The sequence below is a fragment of the Macaca fascicularis genome, chromosome 3, assembly GCF_037993035.2.
Source record: "Macaca fascicularis isolate 582-1 chromosome 3, T2T-MFA8v1.1".
Taxonomy (NCBI): Eukaryota; Metazoa; Chordata; class Mammalia; order Primates; family Cercopithecidae; genus Macaca; species Macaca fascicularis.
In genome coordinates, this window is record NC_088377.1 from 181,180,879 (window position 1) to 181,194,761 (window position 13,883).

The 13,883-nt window shown below is 47.8% G+C and overlaps 1 pseudogene; it reads left to right on the forward strand.

The window, feature by feature from the left end:
• The first annotated feature begins 2,496 nt into the window (after positions 1-2,496).
• On the forward strand, positions 2,497-4,009 carry LOC102117702 (hsc70-interacting protein pseudogene; annotated as a pseudogene).
• Positions 4,010-13,883: the final 9,874 nt, after the last annotated feature.

Sequence of the window (13,883 nt, forward strand, 5' to 3'; positions counted from 1 at the left end):
CTCCCTGAACAGTTTTGTTTTTGCTTTTGAGATGGAATCTGGCTCTGTTGCCCAGGCTGGAGTGCAGTGGTGTGATCTCGGTTCACTGCAACCTCCACCTTCTGGGTTCAAAGGATTCTCCTGCCTCAGCCTCCCAAGTAGTTGGTATTACAGTCGTGCACCATTACACAGGGCTAATTTTTGCATTTTTAATAGAGACGGGGATTCGTTATGTTTGTCAAGCTAGTCTCGAACTCCTGGCCTTAAGTGCTCTGCCCGCCTCGGCTTCCCAAAGTGCTGGGATTACAGGCGTGAGCCACCGCACCCGGCCCCATCTCTGAACACTTTTCCCACCTGCCAACAAACGATGGGATTTCCTAAGCCCGCGGGACTTCCAGACAAGTCGTCTGCTCTGGAGACGCTGGGGATTCAGTCAACATGATCCAGTGTTTGCATTAGACCAGCCTTCCTCTGGGGAGTCGGCCCCAGGCCGCGTGTTGCCGAAGAGCCAAGAGCCCCCAGTGATGCTCCTCACCAGAGTCCGGATGAGGTGCACTCCGGGGCCGCAGAGTTCTCCCGCGCAGACCAGAAGCCCCAGAGCCGCAGCGGTGGAAGCCTTCGCGTGGGAACGTAGCAGTGCGTCCTTGTTGTCACTAGAGGGCGACCGCACGTAACAGGAAAGAAAAGCGCTGCGGGACCGCGCTCCCACGCAGGATTGCAGAGGCAAAGAGGGGACGCAAGGCGGGGGCCTTGAGGCCACGAAGGCAACGCAAGGCTGGAGAGAGCAGGAGACTCGGGAGATGTGACTCAAAAGCATTCCGGCGGGGGGCGTTGGCTCACGCCTGTAATCTCAGCACTTGGGGATGCCCAGGTGGGCCTCCGCAGCTCGGGAGCGGCGATCCAAGGGCGGAACCAGAGTGGCTCTGTGTGCTCACAGCTTGTAAACGAAATAATGACTAAAATTACATAACACAACAGCAACAACAGGGTGTGTTTGGGAGCTTGATGTGAATTCGCTCTGCCCTGCGAATGTGCCGGGCACAGGTTCCTGGGCGTCTGCTCAGGATTCCAGGGTCGAGGCTGTCAGAGGCCATTGGTGTCACCTGTTGGTTAATAAACTGGGAAAGAGTGAAGAATGGGATGGGGCTTCAGAAAGGCTGTAACCTGTTGTTTCCAAAGCCAAACCAGGGAAAATAAAGATTTAAAGGTGTGGAGTCCTTTGCAGCAACAAGGATGCAGCTGGAGGCCATTATCCTAAGTGAATTAACACAGGAACTGAAAACAAACCAAACATGCATTATCTAACCTTTTTTTTTTTTTTTGAGATGGAATTTCGCTCTTGTTGCCTAGGCTGGAGTGCAATAGCGCAATCTCGGGTCACGGCAACCTCGGCCTCCCGGGTTCAAGAGATTCTCCTGCCTCAGCCTCCCGAGTAGCTGGGATCACAGGCATGCGCCACCACCCCCGGCTAATTTTGTATTTTTGATAGAGATGGGGGGAGGGTTCTCCATTTTGGTCAGGTTGGTCTCGAACTCCCAACCTCAAGTGATCCACCCACCTCAACCTCCCAAAGTGCTGGGATTACAGACGTGAGCCACCACACCTGGCCGGTTGCATGTTCTCACTTATAAGTGGGAGCTAGACATTGGGTACTTATGGACATAAAGATGGGAACAGTAGACCCTGGGGACTCCTAGATGGGGGAGGGAGAAGGGCAAGGTTGAAAAACGGTTGGATACCGTGCTCAGCACTTGGGGGAAGGAATCATGTCTACCCCAAACCTCGGCATCACACCATATGTCCAGCTCACAAACCTGCACACGTACCCCTTGAATCTAAAATAAAAGTTGGGGGAAAAAAAGATTTAAAGGTTGTATTTTTGCCCCAATCAAAATGAAAATACAAGGCCGGGCGTGGTGGCTCATGCTTGTAATCCCAGCACTTTGAGAGGCCTAGGCGGGTGGGTCGCTTGAGGCCAGGAGTTCGAAACTAGCCTGGTCAACATGGTGAAATCCCATTTCTACTAAAAATACAAAAATTATTTGAACCTAGTGGCCCGCGCCTGTAATCCCGGCTACTTGAGAGGCTGAGGCAGGAGAATCGCTTGAACCCAGGAGGCAGAGGTTGCAGTGAGCGGAGATCACACCACTGCACTCCAGCCTGGGCAACAGAGCGAGACCTTGTCTCCAAAAAAAAAAAAAGAAAAGAACCAAAATGAAAATACTGTTTTAAAAACAGGAACCAAAATGAAAATACTGTTTTAAAAACAGGAAACAATGCTTATTCATACAACTTTGGATACCTATTTAATTGGATCATAGAATGTGAGGGAAAAAAAGAACCCTGCTTTTATCCCCTAAAATGTGAATCAAGGTCTGGGCATATTTGAAAAGCGATCTGGAGATAGCTTTCTCTAGTCTTTACCTCTTACATTCATTTGCAATACATGTTCATGTGTATCGTTTAATTGCAGCCCTGAACTAACCCCATGAGGTCGATGGTGTCTCACTCTGCCCCATGGGGGCTGAATCCAGGCCTCAGGTCTGGATAAGGGAAAACGCCTAATAATAATTACCAAAAGTCACCTTTTGCACGGTCACGCCAAGCCAGCGCCTGGGCCTGGAACCGGGCCGCAGCTCCTCAGCCTCGCCCACCGCCTCCCGACTGTGGACGCCAGCAAAGTGAACAAGCTTCGGGCCTTTGTGAAAATGTGTAAGCAGGATCCGAGTGTTCTGCACACCGAGGAAATACGCTTCCTGAGGGAGTGAGTGGAGAGCATGGGGGTAAAGTACCACCTGCTACTCAGAAAGCTAAATCAGAAGAAAATACCAAGGAAGAAACACCTGACAGTAAGAAGGTGGAGGAAGACTTAAAGGCAGACAAACCGTCAAGTGAGGAAAGTGATCTAGAAATTGACAATGAAGGTGTGATTGAAAGAGGCACCGATGCCCCTCAAGAAATGGGAGATAAGAATGCAGAGATAAGAGGAGATGATGGATCAGGCAAATGATAAGAAAGTGACTGCTATTGAAGCCCTAAATGATGGTGAACTGCAGAAAGCCATTGAGTTGTTCACAGATGCCATCAAGCTGAATCCTCACTTGGCCATTTTGTATGCCAAGAGGGCCAGCGTCTTTGTCAAATTATGGAAGCCAAATGCTGCCATCTGAGACTGTGATAGAGCCATTGATATAAATCCTGGGCTAGGCACGGTGGCTCACGCCTGTAATCCCAGCACTGGGAGGGCGAGGCGGGTGGATCACGAGGTCAGAGTTCAAGACCAGCCTGGCCAAGAAGGTAAAACCCCATCTCTACTAAAAATACAAAAATTAGCTGGGCGTGGTGGTAAGCGCCTGTAATCCCAGCTACTCAGGAGGCTGAGGCAGAGAATTGCTTGAACCTGGGTTGTGGAGGTTGCAGTGAGCCAAGATTGCGCCACTGTGCTCCAACCTGTGTGACAGAGCGAGACTCCATCTAAAATAAATAAATAAATAAATAAATCCTGATTCAGCTCAGCCTTACAAGTGGTGAGGGAAAGCACACAGACTTGCCTGTAAATTGGATTATGATGAAGATGCTAGTGCAATGCTGAAAGAAGTTCAACCTGGGGCACAGAAAATTGCAGAACATCGGAGAAAGTATGAGCGAAAACGTGAAGATGAAAAAAAGAATAGAAACAGTTAAGAAGGCTCAAGAAGAGCGTGAGAGAGGCCGGAGGGAGGAAGAAGCCAGACGACAGTCAGGAGCTCAGTGTGGCTCTTTTCCAGGTGGCCTTCCTGGGGGAGTGCCTGGTCATTTTCCCGGAAGAATGTCTGGGATGGGAGGAGGCATGGCTGGAATGGCCGGAATCCCTGGACTCAATGAAATTCTTCGTGATCCAGAGGTTCTTGCAGCCATGCAGGATCCAGAAGTTATGGTGGCCTTCCAGGATGTGGCTCAGAACCCAGCAAATGTGTCAAAATACCAGAGCAACGCAAAGATTATGGATCTTATCAGTAAATTATCAGCCAAAGTTGGCAGTCAAGCATAATGCTCTTCTGATAAAGAAAGCCCTTACGCCAGATGCAGTGGCTCACACCTGTAGTCCCAGCAGTTTGGGAGGCTGAGGCGGGTGGATCACGAGGTCGGGAGTTCGAGACCAGCCTGACCAACATGGTGAAACCCCGTCTCTACTAAAAATACAAAAATTAGCCGGGCGTGGTGGCACACGCCTGTAATCCCAGCTACTCGGATCCTGAGGCAGGAGAATTGCTTGAACCCAAGAGGCAGAGGTTACAGTGAGCCGAGACCATATGCCACTATACTCCAGCCTGGGCAACAGAGCAAGACTCTGTTAAAAAAAAAAAAAAAAAAAGAAAGAAAAGAAAAAAGAAAAAAAAAAAAACCCTTGCCGAAGGAAAAGTAACCTAGATCACCTTATGGATGTTGCAATAATACAAGCCAGTGTATCTCTGACTTTCTCATCAAGAGAGCTGGGATGCTTTGAAGATAATCCCTACCCCTCTTCTCCAAATGCAGCTGAAGCATTTTACAGAGGTTTGCCATTAGGGTACTCATTCAGATAATGTTTTTCTGCTAGGAATTACAAACGTTAAACACTTTTTAAACCTTAAAAATACTTAAAACAAATTTAAAGGGTCTCTTAATTCTTATATTTTTCTTCACTAATCATTTTGGATTTTTTTTCCTTTGAATTATTGGACAAGGAAAAGATACTTATGTATGGAAGATTATTGCCCTAACTGAGTGAAATAAAAGTTTATTAGTGCGAGGCAAACATAAGTCATTTGAAGATAAAGCTTGTGTTGGACATGTTGTTCCCGAAGCATTTTGACTTGTCTTTTGAAATGCTTTATCTTTTCCTTTAAAGGTTTATTTCAGACCAGGCACGGTGGCTCACACCTGTAATCCTAGCACTTTAGGAGGCCGAGGTGGGTGGATTGCGAGGTCAGGAGTTTGAGACCAGTCTGACCAACATGGTTAAATTCCGTCTCTACTAAAAATACAAAAATTAGCCAGGCATGGTGGCACACACCTGTAATCCCAGCTACTCAGGAGGCTGAGGCAGGAGCATCACTTGAACTCGGGAGGCAGAGGTTACAGTGAGCAGAGATCATGTCATCGCACTAGACAGAACTAGACTCCGTCTCAAAAAAAAAAAAATTATTTCAATAAAACTAATTGGGACCACCAGTATTCAGTAGGACCTGGGTAGGGACTGGAAGTACTTGGCAGGGCCGCAGCAATCTTGCTGTGTTTTATGTAACATGCATCCGCCTGGGCGCGGTGGCTCACACCTGTAATCCCAGCACTTTGGGAGGCCAAGGCAGGCGATCACCTGAGGTCGGGAGTTTGAGACCAGACCGACCAACAAGGAGAAACCCTTTCTCTACTAAAAATACAAAATTAGCCAGGCATGGTGGCGCATGCCTGTAATCCCAGCTACTCGGGAAGCTGAGGCAGGAGAATCGCTTGAACCCGGGAGGCGGAGGTTGTGGTGAGCCAAGATCGTGCCATTTCACTCCAGCCTGGGCAACAGGAGCGAAACTCTGTCTCAAAAACAACAACAACAACAACAACAAAACATGCATCCTTGGGCAGGTTGCCCTTAAATCTTACACTGTGGTGAAGGGATGGATTTTGTAATGCTGCAGTAGAGTTGGAGTACTTAGTTCTGTTTTTGTCCAGTATATCTAATAAATGTTTCATATTATTTCCACATAAAAAAATAGTTACCAAAATCCAAAGAGGTCCCTACGGTTGTGGGCAGGACACACAGCTGCTGCTTGGCCTTCCAGAGAGCTACTTCTCAAGACCTTCCTGAACCAAACGTTCAAATATGGAAGTGGTTCCAGAAACATTTTTGGTTGTCACAACTGGAAGCCAGGGGTTGCTACTGGCAGCTGGTGGGTTGACACCAGGGATGCCGCCAAACATCCTACTATGCACAGGACAGCCCCCTGAAATGAGGAAGTTTCTAGTCAAAAATATGGAGAGTGTGGAAGTTGAGGAAGCTTGAAATATGAGAACGTTTATTTGGCTCCTTTAAAAATCGCAGTCCAGGCCAGGCATGGTGGCTGGCGCCTGTAATCCCAGCACTTTGGGAGGCCGAGGTGGGCAGATCACCTGAGGTGAGGAGTTCAAGACCAGCCTGGCCAACATGGTGAAACCCAGTCACTACTAAAAATACAAAAATTAGCCGGGGGTGGTGGTGCGTGCCTGTAATCCCAGCTGCTCAGGAAGCTGAGGCAGGAGAATCACTTGAACCTGGGAGGTGGAGGATGCAGTGAGCTGAGATTGCACCACTGCACTCCAGCCTGGGCGACAAACTGGGACTCCGTCTCAAAAAAAAAAAAAAAAAAAATGCAATCTAAAGTTGTTCCTTTGCCTGTTCTCCTACTGCACAGCAGGTGACCACCTTTCCATTTCCATTTCCAACAAACTTTCCAATTGCTTGACCATTTTTCAAGCCATTGTGCCAGTTCCTATCAGTTTCGGAGCAGCACAGAGAGTTCAGTAATGCGGGTGTGGCAGTGAAACGGCGGTGACATGTGGACACTGACTAACTGGGAGGCTCATCTGCTAGCTCTGGGAGTGTCCTTCTACACAATTCCATACCATGGGCCTTTGGTCACTCCCAAAATGAGAACACTCACTCACTAAGACTCTCCTGGAGTCTTATTGTGTCATACTGTATTAACATTAGTTAAGAAGAAGTTTAGACAGCAAACATTTGCTGGCGAGTTTCAGAAGAAGAGAAATTGAACCCTGCCTTCTCTAAATGCAAAGGCCAGCCGCTGGTTGCGTGAGAACAGGTGCTGGCATCTGCATGACACCTGGGGGCGCTGTTCTTTTTACAGAGCAGCACCTACTGTGAGTCCGAGGACTTCTCTATCAGCTGTGTGTTCACAGTGTGTGGTGTGTTCACTTCATGACTACTCCTGAGGCCGCCATCAAAACCCTTCCCAAGGCCGGGCACGGTGGCTCACACCTGTAATCCCAGCACTGTGGGAGGCTGAGGCAGTCGGATCACCTGAGATCAGGAGTTTGAGACCAGCCTGGCCAACATGGTGAAACCCCGTCCCTACTAAAAATACAAAAATTAGCCAGGTGTGGTGGCGCACCCCCGTAATCCCACCTACTCGGGAGGTTGAGGCAGGAGAATTGTTTGAACCCGGGAGGCAGAGGCTGCAGTGAGCTGAGATGGCACCATTGCACTCCAGCCTGGGTGACAGAGCAAGACTCTGTCTTGAAAACAAAAACAACAACAACAAAAACCCCCAAAAACCCCCTTCCCAAGGTCTAGCAGTGGGATCAGGGGCACGCTGAGCCAGGATCCTTCTCTGCACATTTCCTGTCCTAGCAGGAAGGCAGTGACTGGAACATTTCTGAGCAGGCCTGCCAACGGCATCCCCTCCAGCACACTTCACAGTTCACCATGAATAAATAATCATGTGTATCATTTTCTGCCCCTCTGGTCTGCAGAGTGTTCACTCATAGGGTATTCTTTACCTCAAAATCAAATTCTACAATTTCAGACAGCTTCTGACCCAGTAATTCCACTTCTGGAAATTTCTTCCACAGAAATACTTCCACAAGGGCGCAGAAGTGTATGTGCTAGGATGTTCCTTGCAGCATTGTAATAAAAATTTAGTTTGGGAGGCTGAAGCAGGAGGATCACCTGAGGCAGGAGTTTGAGATCAGCCTTGGCAACATAGCGAGACCCCATTGCTACAAAAAATACAAAAATTAGCTGGGCATGGTGGCATTTGCCTATAGCCCCAGCTACTCAGGAGGCTGAGGCAGGAGGGTCACTTGAGCCTGGGAGGTCAAGGCTGCAGTGAGCTGTGATAACACCACTGTACTCCATAACACCACTGTATGCCTGGGTGACAGAGGGTGACCCTGTCTCAAAAAAAAAAAAAAAAAAGTAACAATTTAAATGTCCATCAATAGAAGAATAGGACGGGCACAGTGGCTCATACCTGTAATCCCAGCACTTTGGGAGGCTGAAGTAGGAGGATTGCTTGAGCTCAGGAGTTTGAGACCAGCCAGGGCAACATAGTGGGACACCATCTCTACAAAAAATAATTTTTAAAAATCAGCAATGGGGTTAATGGTGATATGTACCTGTAGTCCCAGCTACTCAGAAAGCTAAGGCGGGGAGATGGCTTAAGGCCAGGAGGTTGAGGCTACAGTGAGCTATGATTGCTCTGCTGTACTCCAACCTGGGTGACAGAGTGAGATCCTGTCTCAAAAAACAAAGAAAAAACAACAACAACAAAATAGAATAATGAAATAATTGTGGTAACTCCATACTCTAGAATTCTACTTTTTCTTTCTTTCTTTATTTTTAATAATAAAATAGACACAGGAGTCTCACTATATTGCCCAGACTGGTCTTGAACTCCTGGGCTCAACTGATCCTCCCACCTTGGCCTCCCAGAGTGCTGGGATTACAGGTGTGAGCCACTGTTCCTGGCCTGCTCTGGAATTCTAGGTCAAGAATGTGATGAAGCTGTCTCTACTAAAATACAAAAAATTAGCCGGGTGTGGTGGCGGGCGCCTGTAGTCCCAGCTACTCGGGAGGCTGAGGCAGGAGAATCGCTTGAACCCGAAGGTGGAGGATGCAGTGAGCCGAGATCGTGCCACTGCACTCCAGCCTGGCGACAGAGCGAGACTGTCTCAAAAAACAAAACTAAGCAAAACAAAAAAGAAAATAATTTTATTTAAAAAACCCGGTAGCTAGACATAAACATTAATCACCTCACATATAAACATTAATCACCTCCCATAAGCAATGGTGAGTGGCGTTAACGGCCAAAGCAAAATAAGCACTTCCGGGGCAGCTTTGGGGCCAGGGTACAAAGGAAGGGCCTGGGTGGGCTTGCAGTGTTCTGAGCTCCTCCAAAGGATCATTGGACCCCAAATCCAGGCGTGCACAGAGACTAGCCCTCCCTATCCCCAGCCTTGAGCTCTTACGGCTGAGCCCCAAGTTCCCCTTTTCAGCTGAAGGTATCCCCAGCCTCTGCCCCCAACAGCAACAAAAAAATGCAATGGGGGGGATTTGCTTTGCCCCAGCTCCTGCTCTAGATCCCTGGGCTTTGCTATCAAAATCTCTTCCAGTTCACAGACTCCACACACCTACACCTACACACACCTATCTAGTGGTATTCTCCATTCTCTGTAGGGGTAAAAATTCTAATATAGATGTTCTGAATGGAATTAAACCACTGGGCCTGGCTAGTTGGTATTCACTGAAAATGCACATGTACGCAGTTAAACATCAGAAGGCTAGAAAACAAAAAGAGTCTTCATTCCACCCTACCCAGCCAGGTCTGCACTACAGAGATAAACACCATTAACTATGTCTTGTGTATCCTTCCAAAAATCTTCATGCCTCTACAAACACACACACTCATCCACATGCACATGTCTTCTGCACCTTGCTTTTTTCTAACTTAATGTATCTTGGAGATTGTTCCAAATCAGGATATACACATCAGCATTATTCCTTTTAAACAGATGCATACTATTCCAGTGTATATGTGGCCTTTTCTTCCCCGGGAAGCTCTCCCCTTTCCTCTTATAATAGTAGCCTGAATTTTGATGGGGAATCATGTCTTCCCCATTTTCAGTTCTTTGATTTAGGTGGAGGTGGCCCATTGTTGGGCAGATGACTCAGGCCTTACCACCATGACTGGTTCAGAGATGGACCCAGAACCCATGCTGGGACAGTGCCAATCATGACCAGGACTTTCTTTGAAGTATTAAAGGAAGAGAAGCTCTCTTTTTTCTGCTGGCTTCACACATGAGGAGATACTGACCTGGAGTGCTGGAAGCCAAGTTCTTATGGTGTGGAGTCCAGGAATAAAGCTCACATGGTGAAGAACAAAGAGAGACGGTGCTCGTCGTATTTTTTTTTTTTTAATTTTTAAAATTTTAAAAATTTTAATTTTTATTTGCTCTATTTTATTTTTGAGACAGTTTCGCTCTTGTTGCCCAGGCTGGAGTGCAATGGCGCAATCTCCCCTCGCTGCAACCTTCACCTCCTGAGTTCAAGCGATTCTCCTGCCTCAGCCTCCCAAGTAGTTGGAATTACAGGTGCCCGCCAACACACCTAATTTTCGTATTTTTAGTAGCGATGGGGTTTCACCATGTTGACCAGACTGGTCTCGAAGTCCTGACCTTGTGATCCACCCATCTCGGCCTCCCAAAGTGCTGGGATTACAGGTGTGAGCCACCGCACGCGGCCTGGAGCTTGTCTTGACGACACAGCCGAAGTGCCTGGTTCAGGCAATACTCGGAACCCTTCCTCTCCACTCTGAACTTTCAGTTACATAAGGCAATGAATTCCTTTCTTTTTTTTTTTTTTTTTGCCAAAGCCAACGTGGGTTAGGCTTTCTGTTGCTTACCCTGGGAAGAGTCCTGATATAGAAACTGGCACAAAGAATGGAAGATTATTGACTAGGTACAGTGGCTCATGCCTGTAATCCCAGCACTTTGGGAGGCTGAGGTGGGAGGATCACTTGAGGCCAGGAGTTTGAGACCAGCCTGGCCAACGTGGCAAAACCCACTCTCTGCTAAAAATACAAAAATTAACCGGGCGTGGTGGCATGCGCCTGTGATCCCAGCTACTCGGGTGGCTGAGGCAGGAGAATTTGTTTGAACCTGGGAGGTGGGGGCTGCAGTAAGCCGAGATTGCGCCACTGTACTCCAGCCTGGGTGACAGAGCAAGACTCTGTCTCCCTCCCCAAAATAAGAAAAAATAAAATAATGGAGGATTGCAGTGACCCTAAAGTGTAGAACTGCCTGAATCAAGGTAAGATGAAGACCCGTCTATCCTTGGCTAGCATATTGGTGATTCTTGTTATGTAACAACGAAGCAACAAATTAAATTGTTGCCCCTCAAACCAGGTGTTTACAAATGCGGGAGAGCTAGGAGGCTGAAGAGATGAAGTTGATGAGCTTTTCCTGTCACTTTGGGTAAGATCTTACACGAAAGAAACAAACCTCAAGGACTTTCTGACCTGTGCTACAACTGTGTTGAATCTTGGCATTTTCCTAAGTGAAATCAGCCAGCCACAAAAAGACAAATACGGTTTGATTCCACTTATGCGAGGTCCCTAGAGTAGTCAAATTCACAGAGACAGAAAAGAGAAGGGTGGTTGCCAAGAGAGTCGGAGAAGGGGAGACGGGGAATTGTTTAACAGGGACGGAGTTTCAGTTTTACAAGATGAAAGGGTTTAGGAGATGGTGACGGTTGCACAGCAATATGAAAATACTGAAGGAATGCCACTAAAATGTACGCTTGAAAATGATTCAGATGGTAAATTTTATGTTCTGTGTATTTTATCACAATTTACAAACAACAACAACAGCACACAGAAGGGAGAAAATGCAGCTTTATTAAGAAAGGCCCTTTCTGTCCAGCGATGCTGCCTTAGAACAGTGGAATTATCTGCAGTGCGCTAAATCTACTGTGAGCAAAGCCTGGGAGGCAGAAAACACAGCAAGAGAGAAGGATGGAATTTAGGAGAATAAGGATGATAACATTTCAGCTTGTCTTATAAATGTTTTACAGCCGGGAGCCGTGGCTCATGCCTGTAATCCCAGCACTTGTGAGGCTGAGGCAGGCAGATCACAAGATCAGGAGATCGAGACCATCCTGGCTAACATGGTGAAACCCCGTCTCTACTAAAAATACAAAAAATTAGCCGGGCATGGTGGCGGGCGCCTGTAGTCCCAGCTACTCCGGAGGCTGAGGCAGAAGAATCGCTTGAGCCCAGGAGGTAGAGCTTGCAGTGAGCCGAGATCGTGCCACTGCACTCCAGCCTGGGTGACAGTGAGACTCTGCCAAAAAACCAAAACCAAACACACAAAAAACTTTTACATATATGACCTCATCTATTTCTTATAACACCACACAAAGTTGGTACAGTTCTACAGCTGAGGAAAATAAAGTCATGGGAAGTTAAATGAATCCATCCTGATGCAGTAAGCGACAGAGCCAGGCTGTGCCCCACTCAGTCTGGGTCAGGCCTGAGCTTCTAACCTTTGCACAACGTGGGTTCTGCAACATCTGGGCTCTTCTTTGTCTCCGTCTCCTTCTCCTTTTTCCTCTCCCTCTTCTTCTTCTTCTTCTTTTTTTTTTTTTTTTTTTGAGATGGAGTCTCACTCTGTTGCCCAGGCTGGAGTACAGTGGTGAGATCTTGGCTCACTGCAAACTCCACCTCCTGGGTTCAAACAATTCTCATCCCTCACCCTTCTGAGTAGCTGGAACTACAGGTGCATCACCCCTGCACCTGGCTAAGTTTTGTATTTTTAGTAGAGGCGGGGTTTTGCCATGTTGGCCAGGTTGGTCTCGAACTCCTGACCTCAAGTGATCCACCCACCTCGGCCTTCCAAAGCACAGAGATTACAGGCGTGAGCCACTGCGCCCAGCCCCTTCTGCTTCTTCTAAACACCTCCTTACCAGTGTCTCAAGGCAGAGACCAAGATGGGGATCCTTAGCGATTGATCAGAGCACTGAGGCCTGATTCAAGACATGGAAGGTTCCAGGGCGGATCTTGGAATCAAACACTGCCCCTTGGCAAGATCTCTGGCTTTGTGACGGCTCCACAGCATTGACTGGAAGCAAAAGCCAGGGTAGCCCTGAAATCCTAAGGGAATTGTGCCGGCAGAGGAACTGGCATTTGGTTCACAAAGGCTGGGGTTTGCTAACCTCACGGGTAATCTCCAAGCCCTGTTGCACCAACGAGGAGCAGGCTGTGCCTCTGGCTCTGCAGACAAGACATGTCACCTTGCCCATCCTCAGGAGATCTTTCCCTCATTCCCACACCCTTTAAATCCTGCAGACTCTTCCTTCTCTAGAAAAATCGTTGGAGCAGCTGAGGGAAACATTCGACCATGAGAAATTATCTGCTGATTCAAACCACTTGATGTGCATGGATCCAAGAACTCACCCAGCCAAGGCTCACTTCCTGGGCTATAATATCACTGATGACATTTCCCACAGTTAACTCTGGGATCTGAACAGCTCTTGGCCCAAGTCTTCTGATGAGCCCCGCTCTTTCTGCTTTGAGTGATCTATTTGTGTCCCCTACTTGGGGTTGCACATGGAGGCTGTGTATCAGCTTTGGGCTGGGGGTGGAAAGGCTTCTGTGTCTTCACCTGGCCTGGGAGGAGGATGATAGCAATGAGTTGAGGAAGAGTTACATCACCGGGAACCCATGGCAAAGGCAGGACCCAGGAGTGGTCCTTAACTGCCGGGGAGACTTGTTCTAGCAAGAAGAGCCAGCATCCAGAGGGAAGCAGAGGTAGGCTTTACAGAGGCATGGCCTTGCACCCGTGCAGAGGCATTTCTTCAATAGACGGCAGCACCCACCGCTACTCCACAGAAAGGACAGTGTTCACCTGAACTCCAGGAAGAAGGGCCTTGAAGCCTCCATGGCTCCGAGCAGAGCAGTAGGTCATATAGTGATACTCACATGGTCTTGGCAATGGGAATTTGATTGTTTTTTTAATTGTTTTATTATAAACTGACAAATTATATACATATATAATTTTTTTTTTTTTTTGAGACAGTCTTGCTCTGTCGCCCAGGCCAGAGTGCAGTGGTGCGATCTCCTCAGCCTCCTGAGTAGCTGGGACTACAGGCACCTGCCACCACACCTGGCTAATTTTTGTATTTTTAGTAGATACAGAATTTCACCATATTAGCCAGGCTGGAATTTTTTTAATTAAAAAAAATTTTTTTTAGCAATAAGTTCTTGCTCTGTTGCCAAGGCTGGAGTGCAGTGGCACAGTCATAGCTCACTGCAGCCTTGACTCCTGGGCTCAAGCAATCCTCCCACCTCAGCCTCCTGAGTAGCTGGGACCACAGGCAGTGCCACCACACTCGG